The 12,120-nt window shown below is 42.5% G+C and overlaps 1 protein-coding gene across 7 annotated transcripts in view; it reads left to right on the top strand.

Annotated features, from left to right (window-relative positions):
- The window catches only part of MARCHF3 (membrane associated ring-CH-type finger 3), a 219,965-nt gene that overhangs the window by 59,944 nt on the left and 147,901 nt on the right, over nucleotides 1-12,120 (top strand). The window lies entirely within an intron of this gene.

Genomic DNA, 12,120 nt, shown 5'->3' with positions numbered 1-12,120 from the left:
CCCTGCAAAACATTCTCTTCATACAGTTTTGGCGAAGGCGGCAGCAGCAGCAGTATTAGTAGTGGGGAAGAGACTTCAGTACTCCCCTTGCAACATTCATTTTGCTTCTTTTGCTCCCCAGAGGTATGCTGCTCTGAACCTGGAGATGGCCTATAACCATCATGACTGGTAGCCATTGATAGACTTAATCTACAGGACTATATCTAATCCTCTTGGGATCCATCTCATGGTACACAGTTTGGGAATTACTAAATTAATACATTTTGACAAGTTTCAGGAGATTTTTCTATACTTAATTTTTGTAGAAAAGTACAAAAGAAAAATTACAAAAAACAAGAGAATTTAGTTCAGGAACAAATATAACATCAATTTTCTTGAATTATTACTTTAGGTGTTTTTGATGAGTGTTTTAACAAATTTACTTCTCCTGTGCTTAACAATTTCTTTTTATTTTCACTGTTAGTATTTGCAGAGCAAATACCTTGTTACTGTGTGGTGTGAATTAAACCACTTCAGTAGGAGGATAGGATTTAGTTCCAAATGAAATTAGTAAACAGAAAGTCTTAAGGGAAATATATTGGTCGGTGTACTGGAACTTGTTACATGTATTGCCACTCTGAGGAACATATCTGTTGGGTAAAATAAAGTTGTGATAAAGAATGTGAGTAAAGGAATAGCTATAACAGAAGAATCTGCCAAAGTTGGCTATTGTTCAAGAACTAATTCAAAATATGAAAAGCTTAACCAGTTGTATTCTGAATTCCAGATGAGAATGCTGTACTGTTGCCAATATTTCCAGGCCAGTTCTATCACCTCCACCCTCACCTTCTTATGTTATGCTTTCTGGTTTCAGTTGCTTGATCAGTGCTTTTGGCTACATGACAAACATTGCATTCAAGCCAGAAGCAAGAGAAAAGATGAATCTCTGCCAAACCAAGGCTAATGTAGTGTTGGTTTATTCTGTTTTTACAATTTACTGAGCTTACCTGGCTGTCATTTACTGACATTCAGAACATCTGCTCTATTGCTTAATCTGTGTGTTTTATTATAAAAACCAGTGGAGATCAGTTAAAACCATGGAACTCTATGTTCTTTTAATTTTTTTATACAGAGGGTCTGGGTCTTTTTCCAAGCTTTGTGTGCAGAAGCCTGACTCAATTTCTGGTTGAAGCAGAATTAGATTTAGTAATATGTGCAGCCTGACTTGCTTCAAATACACATTTTGAACAACATAATCTAGAGGTGTGCTGAACAGTAAGAGGTTCTAATATACAATCTAGTACAATAGATTCAGAAAGGGGAAAGTGATTTGTAATGTGGGAGCTAACATTTCAGTTAGCCAAGGACAGTATTCTTTGTTAGTCCAAGAGCCTGTGATGGTTTTAATCTACTCGATAAAGTACATATTGACCAGCTATTGAAACAGATTGCCTATTGTTTACAGGAAGCGTGAGTGTTATGAAAAAAAAAATTGTGGGTTTTGACTGTGGGGCACCCTAAAGAATCCCGAAGTGTAAATGCTTGCCATTTTGCATAGAGAAATGGAGATCCACAGCAAAAGTTATTCTTTTGGATATTTACATTTAGATACTTGAACAAACAGTGATTGAATTCCTGACTAATGAAGTGCAGTGGAAAAAGGGACTGTGCGGACACTGCTAGGGCCCTAATGCAACTCGCCCAGTCTCATCATGTTGTTGCACAAGTAGGCAAAACACCCCACTCTGCCCACACTGCAAGACAGGAAACACATTGTTGATCCTCACTGACAAGTTCTGGAAGCACCAGGGGTGTAGCTAGGGGAAAGGTGGCCTGTGTTCGCCTCGCTCCACAATGACCCCTCAGAGTAAGGGAGATAAAGAAGAAAATAGGGAGAGGTGGAGCAGTGGGGCCCTCAGGACCTGGGGGCCTGAGTTCTTTTGAATCCATCTGCTCAATTATAGCTACGCTTCTGGGAAGCACCCAAATGACAGGAAATATGCTGCTGACCCAGCGATGGATTTCCTGGCTAGTGCAGGCAGAGTGGGGACATTTTGCCCATATGGAGAGACTGAAGAAATTACGTGTGGGCCTCAGTCACGTCCCACAGTTCATCTTTATGTCTGTTCTGTACTTCAGGATGTCAGCCAGTATATATATATATAGGACCAGGAAGGGAAAAGAAATGCTCAGTTGGCCATACAAATCCTATAGACAAACAGAAATTAACCATTGTCCTAGTCCTTTAAGGATTTGAATAAAAATAGTAAAATAATTTAAAGGGTATTATAAAAATAATGTGTCTTATTTATTGTTAAAACTCCTTTTTACTCTGCGTATCTGACAAAAATGTAGTTAATAATAATAAAAAAATTTAAATACAGTGCAGGACGGTGGCGGTGGTGAGATGGTGGGAAATAGTTGGATTTATCTTAGCCAGTTAACACTAGAAAGGTTGTTTAATTTCAGGCCTCCCATCTGTTTCATTCCATCCTCTTCTGTTCCATGGATGGAAGGAGAAACTTGGCTGACTTCCAGTGCAGAATCAACATATAAGCTACATGACAAAATAAGTTCTTTAAAGTATTCTTTGGTTTTGATTCCTTTTTTGTATATTTAAGGACATTTTGAAACATTTGTGTCAAACCATTGCTGAATATTTTGTATTAATGAAAGGTGGTATATAAATTTAACAATAAATAAAAAATAAATAAAATTAAAACAAGTATATTAGGTAGGCTCACCTGGGTTTTCTAGGGCATACTGTGGGGAAAGAGTTATGAAGCTAAAGGGCAGGAATTGAAATCAAAGATAATTTGCTACATACACAGCAATTGACAGTTGAAGCTGTTAAAAAAACAACACCCTGAATGCTTTAAATATTTACTTTTTAAAAAATCCTCCCTTTATAAGTACTCAGTGTAAAAATAAAGTATATTTTAGTCCAGTTTCTCTTCTGGTTTAAATTGCTTTTAATTTTTTACAAAAAGATTGAAAGGCAAAAAGTGACACATCTCTATCTATCTATCTATCTATCTATCTATCTATCTATCTATCTATCTTAGGCATACCCGTCACTAATCCTATGTGTGGCAGCTCTCACGAGAGTTTGAGCAGCTGCTGAATAGCAACAGAGATGGGTGGGAGGGAAGAAAATGGCGGCGGCAGCCAGCTGGCCGGCCGGGTAACAAAACAGCGGTGGCTGGAGGAAGAGGGCAGCTGACCGGGAAGAAAGTGGCGGCAGTGGGCAGAGGAAGTAGCAGTCGGCTGGCTGACAGGCGGGGGGGAGCACCAGGGGAAAATGGTGGAGGAGGGAGACTGGTGGGCGGGGGGAGCAGAGGCGGAAGAAGATGGTGATGGGGGGAGGGGCGGTGGTGACAGCGAACGAGAGGTGCAGATGCTCTGCGCCCAGTTCAGCTAGTACACATTATTATTTGTCATATAATGGTTATACATGCAACTGTTCTTTGATGTGGTATCATTTAGGAACACAAGCAATCTCTTGACAACTTTCCCCAGTAAGAACTGGGGTCCCCCAGGTATCTGTACTGGGACCAGTGCTCTTTAACATGTTCATAAATGATCTAGAAACTGGGGTGAGCAGTGAAGTTGTCAGAGTTGCAGATGACACTAAAGTATTTAAGGTAGTGAAATCCAAAACAGATTGTGAAGAGCTCCAAAAGGATCTTTCCAAAATGGGTGAGTGGGTGACAAAATGGCAAATGCAATTCCATGTTAGCAAGTGTAAAGTGATGCATATTGGGGTCCCTCCCCCACACACACTTCATATATACACTGATCCGGTCTGCACTCTCAACAACAGTCCCGGGGAGAGATCTTGGGGTCATGACCACTCATGGAAAGTGTCGACATAGTACGCAGTAGCTGTGAAAAAGGCAAATTCCATGCTAGGGATCATTAGGAAGGGGACTGAAAATAAAAATGCTTATATTATAATGCCCTTATACCAATCTATGGTGCAGCATCATCTGGAATACTGCATTCAATTCTGGTCACCGTATCTTAAGAGAAGGACATTGTAGAACTGGAAAATGTACAGAAGAGGGCAACCAAGATGATTGCGGGCCTGGAGCACCTTCCTTATGAGGCAAGGCTACAGCATCTGGGGCTTTTTAGTTTAGGAAAGAGGCAACTACAGGGAGACATGATCGAAGTATAAAATTATGCATGGAGTAGAGAGAGTGGACAGAGAGAACATTTCATCCCCCTCTCTCATGACACTAGAACCAGGGGTCATCCCATGAAACTGAAGGATGGAAATTTTAGGACCGACAAAAAGAAGTACTTTTTCATACAGCACTTAATAAATCTATGGAATTCTCTGCCACAGGATGTGGTGATGGCCACTAGTTTGGATGGCTTTAAAAGGGGCTTAGACAAATTTACGAGGGACAAGTCAAATAATGGCTACTTGTCTGGTGGCTATCGGCCACCTCTAGTTTCAGAATCATGATGCTTCTAATACCAGTTGCAGGGGAGCGACAGCAAGAGTGATGGCATGCCCTCACCTCTTTCCTGTTTGTTCCCCAGCAGCATCTGGTGGGCCACTGTGTGAAACATGACGCTGGACTGGATTGGCCTTGGGTTTGATCCAGCAGGGCTGTTCTTATGTTCACCTGCACAGACATCTTACCAGTCATTTGCTTTAAGATGCTTCCTAAGGTTTTTGTTAAGGCTGCAAAGGAGCTTTGAAGCCTTAACAAAGGTTTTAGGAAGTATCTTAAAGCAAAGTATATGATATATTACTTTAATATAAATATTATGATATTACTTCATATATTTCCATGAAGTAAATATGTATGAATATACTAGTCGGTGAGGCCTGTTGTTGACCAGGCAAAGTCATCTTGCATAGATTACACTGGTAGGAATGTTCAAGAAATGAAATTGAGGAGGACCTCTAATATAGTGAGGGTAACATTTGCTAATATTGCAATATTGGATTGCCTGCCCCCGCCCCGAGCAAATGAGGTTAGGTTCCTTAGCTTAAACATCCACTTTTGCAGTAAGAGTGAATGGAGCAGCCTGCACAGAAAGCATGGCTTTTTACTTTTGAACTTCTCAGAACTTCAGCTGAGAAGTGAGGAACGTTACAATTTAAATTGTAAACTTCCCTGTGCATAAGCTGACAAGTGTGTGGGGAGGTGTAAAGTTTAAATAACCCCTCTCTCCGCTTCTCAGTTGATGTCAGTGGGGTTTAAAGAAGCAGCGCTAGAGGTGAGAGTGGGTGGAGTAGCCTGCGCCTCTCAAGCCACTACTTTAAATCTGCCGATGCGCCAGCTGAGAAGCGGGGAGAGTGGTTATTTGAACTGTGTACCAATTTAGTTGGTGAGATAGAAAACCATGAATAACCTCACACACCACCACCACCTCCTCCACAATAACGAAATTGGTATTTTTTTAAAAATTTATTTAATGCATTTATATACCGCCCTATATAAAATACTTGAGTGGTGTACAATCTAAACAAACAGCAGCTAAAACCCCAAAATCATATAAAACAGATGAAAATTACTGTAAATAAAACTTCAAAGCATGATAAACTAAAAACCTGATGACAGGTGTGTTTTCAAAAGTAGTTTCAAAACAACCAGAGATGGGGAGATTCTAATTTCATTTGGGAGTGTGTTACAGAGCCTCAGGGCAACTCTAGAGAAGGCCCGATTTTGGGTCACCACCAAAAGAGCCGGTGCAACCGCAACTGGACCTTCCCCGATTCTCTTAATAGGTGCCAGGGTTCATGAAGAATAAGGCACTCTCTTAACTACCCTGGGCCCAATCGGTTAAGGCCTTTATAGGTAATAACAAGCACTTTGTGTTTTGTCTGGAAACTAACTGGCAGCCAGTGTAGTTCTTTTAAAATAGAGGTAATGTGGTCTCTACGGGTGACCCCAGAGACCCAACTGGCTGCTGTATTCTGCACCAGATGCAATTTCCAAACTATGTACAAAGGCAGCACAATGTAGAGCACATTGCAGTAGTTGATCCTGGATGTTACCAGCATATGCACCACTGTTTTAAGTAGTTTGTCTCGGGAAATGGGCATAGCTGGCATTATCAGATGAAGCTAATAAAAAGCACTCCAAATTGCTTTCCAGACTAGCTGCTGAACAGCAGCAAAATGTCTCCATTCAGGCAAGTCACATTCAAATTGTAAATTGCAGAGGGAGCAGTCTCATGGTAACTAACAACCCCCGCAAAACGCAACCTTTTTACACCGTATATATGACGCCCTAGCTCTATATTGCAGTGATTAAATTCGAAACAAAGCTTTGGAAATGTGAACGGCACCCTGCTGTTTGTGCAGGGACTGCGGTGTCACAACCCAGGAAATGTGAAAGCACACTTCCTAGATACAACGTGACCCCACTGCAGAGTTTAATCTGGAAAGTGCCTGGCCATTGCCACAGTCTGAGATACCAGGGAGAGGTTTGGGTCCAGAAGTACTCCCAAGCTACGAACTGCATACCTGATATTTCAGGGGGAGTGTAATCCCATCTAGAACAGGCAGCTCTAACCTAGGGGTGTGCCCAGAACCACTCCGGGCAGTTCAGTTTGAGTTCTGAAAAATCAGCCAGCAGTTTGGTTTGTGCCTAGAATCAGGGTCAAACTGGGTTGAACTGGTTCAACCCCAGGTCTACTGCTTGTAAAAGAGAATCTGGTAAGAATCTGTTGTAGAAAACGGAGAAATGGAAATGTCCCCTGAAGAATCGTGGGGCCACAAAGAAGAAGCCATTGAACCTGAATTACCCAGGAGAATTTACAAGCACCAGTGGTGGGGGAACCCTATGGAGTTTTAAATGGGTGGGCAGTGAGGCAGGCGGGAGGTTACCTTATCCACTGCGGTAGTGGCACAGTTCCTCGGGGGGTGGCGGCCGGCCAGCAGCAGCTCCCCTAGGCCCCACTGATGCTAACCCATCATCTCCGTCTGGTGGGGGCCTGGTTCGGGCCTCTGTGCAAGCGCAGAAGCCATTAGAGTGACCTATGTGCATGCAGTTTCTTGAGATGAATGATCTCAGAACGTGTGCACCTATGCTGTTAACCTCCAGACTGGACTACTGCAATGAACTCTATGTGGGGCTGCCTTTGTACGTAGTCTGGAAACTGTAGTTGGTTCAGAATGCGGCAGCCAGGTTAGTCTCTGGGTCTTCTCGAACAGACCATATTACTTCTGTTGAAAGAGCTACACTGGCTGCCGATATGTTTCCAAGCAACCTACAAGGTGCTGGTAATCCTCTCTAATAAAAGCCTTGGTGTCCGTCCGTGGACGGACACCAAGGCGTGTGTTCGTGCCTCCGATGGTCGCTCTGGGCATGCGCGAAGCAGGGAGGGCAGAGAGACACAACCGCCGGCACCTGGCGGCCATGTTGGGCGGCCAAGCAGCCGCCCAGAAGAAGCCGGGAAGGTGCGGCGGAGAAAATTGGCCGAGGCAGCGGCAGAGCCGCCGCCACGGCCAAAAGAGACAGAGACTGGGCCGGTGGGGGGCCGGAGTGGAGGCCGGCGGTAGCGGGCAGCCCTGGCCCGGGCGGGGAGACCGGCGGTGGCACGGAGGCCGAAAGCGAAGGGCCCGCGCTGGCCAAAAACTCCAAAGACGGCGGCGCCCGGCCCCGGGGTCCTTGCCGCGGCATGGAGGCAGGCGGGCATGGAGGCAGGCGGGGGCGGGAGGGAGAATGGTGGCGGCGGGCCCGGAGCCCAGAGGGAAACTGGATGGGGGGAAAAAAAATTAGAAGGGGCAAGGGAGAGGAAAGAGGCAAGGGGGGGGAGGGGGGGAGGGAAGGGAAGGCTAGCGCCCGTTATTGTAACGGGCTAAAAAATACTAGTTATCTATAAAGCCCTAAACAGCTTAGGCCCTGGGTTTTTAAGAGAATGTCGTCTTCGCCATGAACCCCATTGCATATTGAGATCTTCTGGAGAGGTACATCTAGGGTTGCCACCAGCTCATCTGGTGGCTACTCAGGGATGCGCCTTCTCCATTGCTGCTGCTGGGCTTTGGAATGTGCTCCCTGTTGACCCTCCCTATCTCTAAAAAGGCATTGAAGACATATTTGTTCACCCAGGCTTTTAATTAGATTTATAATTTTAATACTTTTAATGTTGGGTTTTAAATGATTTTAATGTTAATGATGTTAATGTTTTAATGATTTTAATTGTAAACTGCCCAGAGATACAAGTTTTGGGCAGTATAGAAATATGTTAGATAGATATATTCTGGTGTAAAAAGTAGTGCATTCACCTAATTTCAGTGGCAAGATTATGTATGCAAAATTTGGTATCTGTAGGTCATCAGGAAGTATGGTTATACACAAACCAACCAATTCTTCCAAATTCATGTATACTTAAACCACATTAGACAAATCCGTGGTTGGTAAGCGAGGACTGTACATTTGATGAGGGGGAGTCTGACTAAATATGCATTAATATTTCTTTTTAAAGACTTTTCTATAGATAAATAACACTAAGCACAAGATCTGCACAATTTAACTTGCTGTGGCCTTTTGTCATTGGTGAATTTATTTGATATGCCCGATGAGAACTTTTAGCCCTCCATCATAATCTACTTTAGGCATCAGTCTTTAAATTATTCTGCATGTATGTGCTGAGCTGTTAGTACTGGCTTCTCATATAGTGTGCTAGGGTATTTTTATAAGGGGTATAGAGAATTCTGAAGAGAGGCAACTTGCAGAAAAGGATGTGGAAATGATTGGGACAACAGAGAAATAGCTTCTGGGTTAAGAGAGGAGAAGTCTTGACCGAAGTTCCATCTTTGATGGGTTTTGCATATGTCTAATAGTCATTAAAATAAAACTTTTTTCTTTAGTTGTCATAACAAGTATGAAAGTGTTATATCAATAATGAGTTGATAATATATATGATAAATGAGCTGCACTATTGAACATATGTTGTATCTATATATTCCCTCAATACTTTCCTAGCAAACACCCTAGATGAACATAGCTCATGGCCCTCCATTATAACTTCTACCTATAATGGTTTTAATTAAGGTCATAAGAAGGAAGTGATCATGATCTTGTTCATGAGAAACTTCATCTTTTGTTTCCTAGAAGTGGATTTACCTTGGTAGTATGACTAAAGTACAACTACTACTTTATCCCCATTCAGCCATGAAACTCACTGGGTGACTCTGGGCCAGTCAAGTGTCTCTCAGCCTAACCTACCTCACAGGGTTGTGTGAGGATAAACATAACTATGTACGCCGCTATGGGCTCTTTGGAGGAAAAATGGGACATCAATGATGATGACGACGACGACGACGATGATGATGATATACAGACCAACTACCTTGTGATTGATTGACTCGGTACACGGAAAATCAAAGAGCCTCCTACATCTGTAACCAGAGGTGCAACTCTGTTACACTGTCTAGAAAACCAATTGTGGACATCCTAGAGTCTCCACACTCTTGCCTATATGCCCTCAGAATTGAAAATCTAATCCTGTTCAGAGTCACAGACAAATTTCCATCTTGTCTAATGAACAAGCTGAGTTCAGCTCCACATACATTCCTGCTATGGATGTTTCCTCTGTGAGAACAGAGGCAGCCCCAAACATGTCTATGTGGATTCTAGGGGAAGTCCTACTATCTCTTCTTTCACCCCAATGTGTAAGAAATCCTTCTAGCATTGATAAGTGAGAGAGCAGCTATGTGAACTCTGCTGAGTGCTCAATGCTTAGAGCTCTTTCTTCAGAGAGCTCCTTCTGGCTAATTCTGTCTGTTTCCATCATGCTATGTGAGATTGTTTAGGGTGACAGTTGAATCAGGTCATTTTTTAAAAAATGCAACTAGTGCTCTGCTAGCTACAGATTTGCAGAAGAGGTGGCAAAAACAGGGTGAAGATGTGATGGATGACTGACTGCTTTTTCCCTGTGTTACATTTCACCTGGAGCTTTGGAAGGGCTACTGTACTTTAACCTTCTTGAGGTGTCTACTGAAAGGACCTTGAAACAAATTGCCTTGCCTCCTTAGCATTTTTTGTGTGCTGAGCAAGCAAGCAACTTGTCTCCTTAGCATTCTCCCAGTGCTAACAAGATCTTGTTTTTCACACAGGGTGTTACACCCTTTTATGAGGGATTTAAGGACATGCTTATGCTCTTCTGCATATTGAAAGTCAATTTAGGTTAATCTGATAATGAAGGTCTACAAAGATGAGGTACTTAAAAAAGAAATCAGAATGACATTTCAGTAACTTCTGGGGCAGTCACAATGGATTAGGCAAAATACCAGCTCAGCAGAGATCCATTCTGTTGCAAGAATATACATTTCAGAGTGTGGCATTTGGGTCATGCAGCTGGATGTACTTCATATAAGTCACTACCATATGTGCTGGCTCAGCGGCTAGATTGCAAAAGCAGAAAGCTTAAAGGAAGTAGGAAAACCAATGTCTGCCACCCATAAGCTAATTTCCCACAGCCTTATGCCTGCTAATAAAATGTATAGAAAGGAGTGTGGTGCATAAAGATGAAATACCAAATGCAGAACTGCGTGCTTTTGTTGATTAATCTAGCCATTAATTGACAGAAGTTTTAAAGGTGCATCAAAATCTCGTTCTGCCTTCCCTCTTCAATTAATAATTGGGACTGACATCCAAAGTCTTGTGTCTCTTATAAGGCATATATTCTTCCAGGCTACATTTAAAAAAGAAACAAGCCAAGGGAAAGAGCTGATTTCGGTGCTTAGAAGTGATGCAGTAAGTCTCATATTGCACGTTATTGTGGATTCCTACTGGATCCAGAATCTAAGTCATTGCATGAGCTGGAATCTTGGTCATGTCCTCATATCTTACCAGAATTATCCACAGAGCCCACATAGGTGATCTTGTGCTTCTATTTTATACTGTCTGCTTCTGGGCTAAATGGATCAGTGGTCTGGCACCTTAGAAGGGCTCGACATCTTTATGTCATGTGTGAAATGGAAAACAGTTGGAGTCTGCAATTGGGAGTTGGGCAGGGGAGTGAAAAGGTCTTGGGCCCTTTTCCCTCATATCATTTTTCTGCCCTATTTATTTATTATATTTGTACACTGCCCCAAACTTCCTTCTCTGGGTGGTTTACAGCAACATAAGACAAATTAAAACAGAAATTAAAACCTTAAAACAATTTTAAAAAACCACAAGTCTAGTTAAAAAGCTTGGGTGAATAAATGTGTATTTAGAGACTTTCTAAACGTTATCAGAGATGGTGGGGGCAACAGAGAAGGCCCGTCTCTGTATAACTAGCAGACAAGCTGGTGGCAACTACTGATGAACCTCTCCAGATGATCTCAACGGGCGATAGGGCTCATAGTAGAGAAGACATTCTCTTAAATACCTTGGGCCCAAGCTGTTTAGGGCTTTATAGGTAATAACCAGCCCCTTGTATTTTGCCCAGAAGCTTATTGGTAGCCATTGTGGTTCTTTTAATATAGGAGTAATATGTCTCTTCGTCAGGCCTGTAGCCAGCCTAAAATTTTTGGGGTGGGATTACAAGAGTGTGGGGGGTCAGGTTATATGGGAACAGCCGAAGAGCCAAGGCTGCTCCCTTTTATTTATTTATTTAATCATATTTCTGTACTGCCTGATATGTACATACATCTCTAGGTGGTGTACAACATTTAAAATATTTCAAAGTTACAAATTAAAATACACAATAAAAACAATAGCATAAAATAGATACTAAAACAAGTTTTAAAATTATTAAAATTCTAATTAAAAGCCTGCGAAAACAGGAGAGTCTTGAGCTTCTTCCTGAAAACAAACAGAGAAGGAGATGCTCTTATTTTAGTAGGGAGCATATTCCAAAGCCCTGGCATAGCCACAGAGAAAGCCTATCCCTTTTGCAGAGCATTAGCCATGCCTGTGTACATTCTGTACATACAGTCTCTCTCTCTCTCTCTTGCAGAGCCCCAGAAAAGAGTCACACATCCCATCCCCCTAGCCTCTCTTTTTGCTTTGCTATCAGCAGCCTGCTGCCAGGAGCCATCATGGGGGAAGGGGAAGACAGACATAGGCACACAATGACACACATCTCCAAAATTACCTAGTTGCACCTCTGGCCTCCATCCCCCCCCCCGCATAATGACTTAATTTCAATCAAATCAAGAAAACAGATCTTCGTATGTTACCA

This window comes from Hemicordylus capensis, chromosome 2 (assembly GCF_027244095.1).
Source record: "Hemicordylus capensis ecotype Gifberg chromosome 2, rHemCap1.1.pri, whole genome shotgun sequence".
Classification (NCBI taxonomy): domain Eukaryota; kingdom Metazoa; phylum Chordata; class Lepidosauria; order Squamata; family Cordylidae; genus Hemicordylus; species Hemicordylus capensis.
This window is presented reverse-complemented; position numbering and strand designations above follow the sequence as displayed.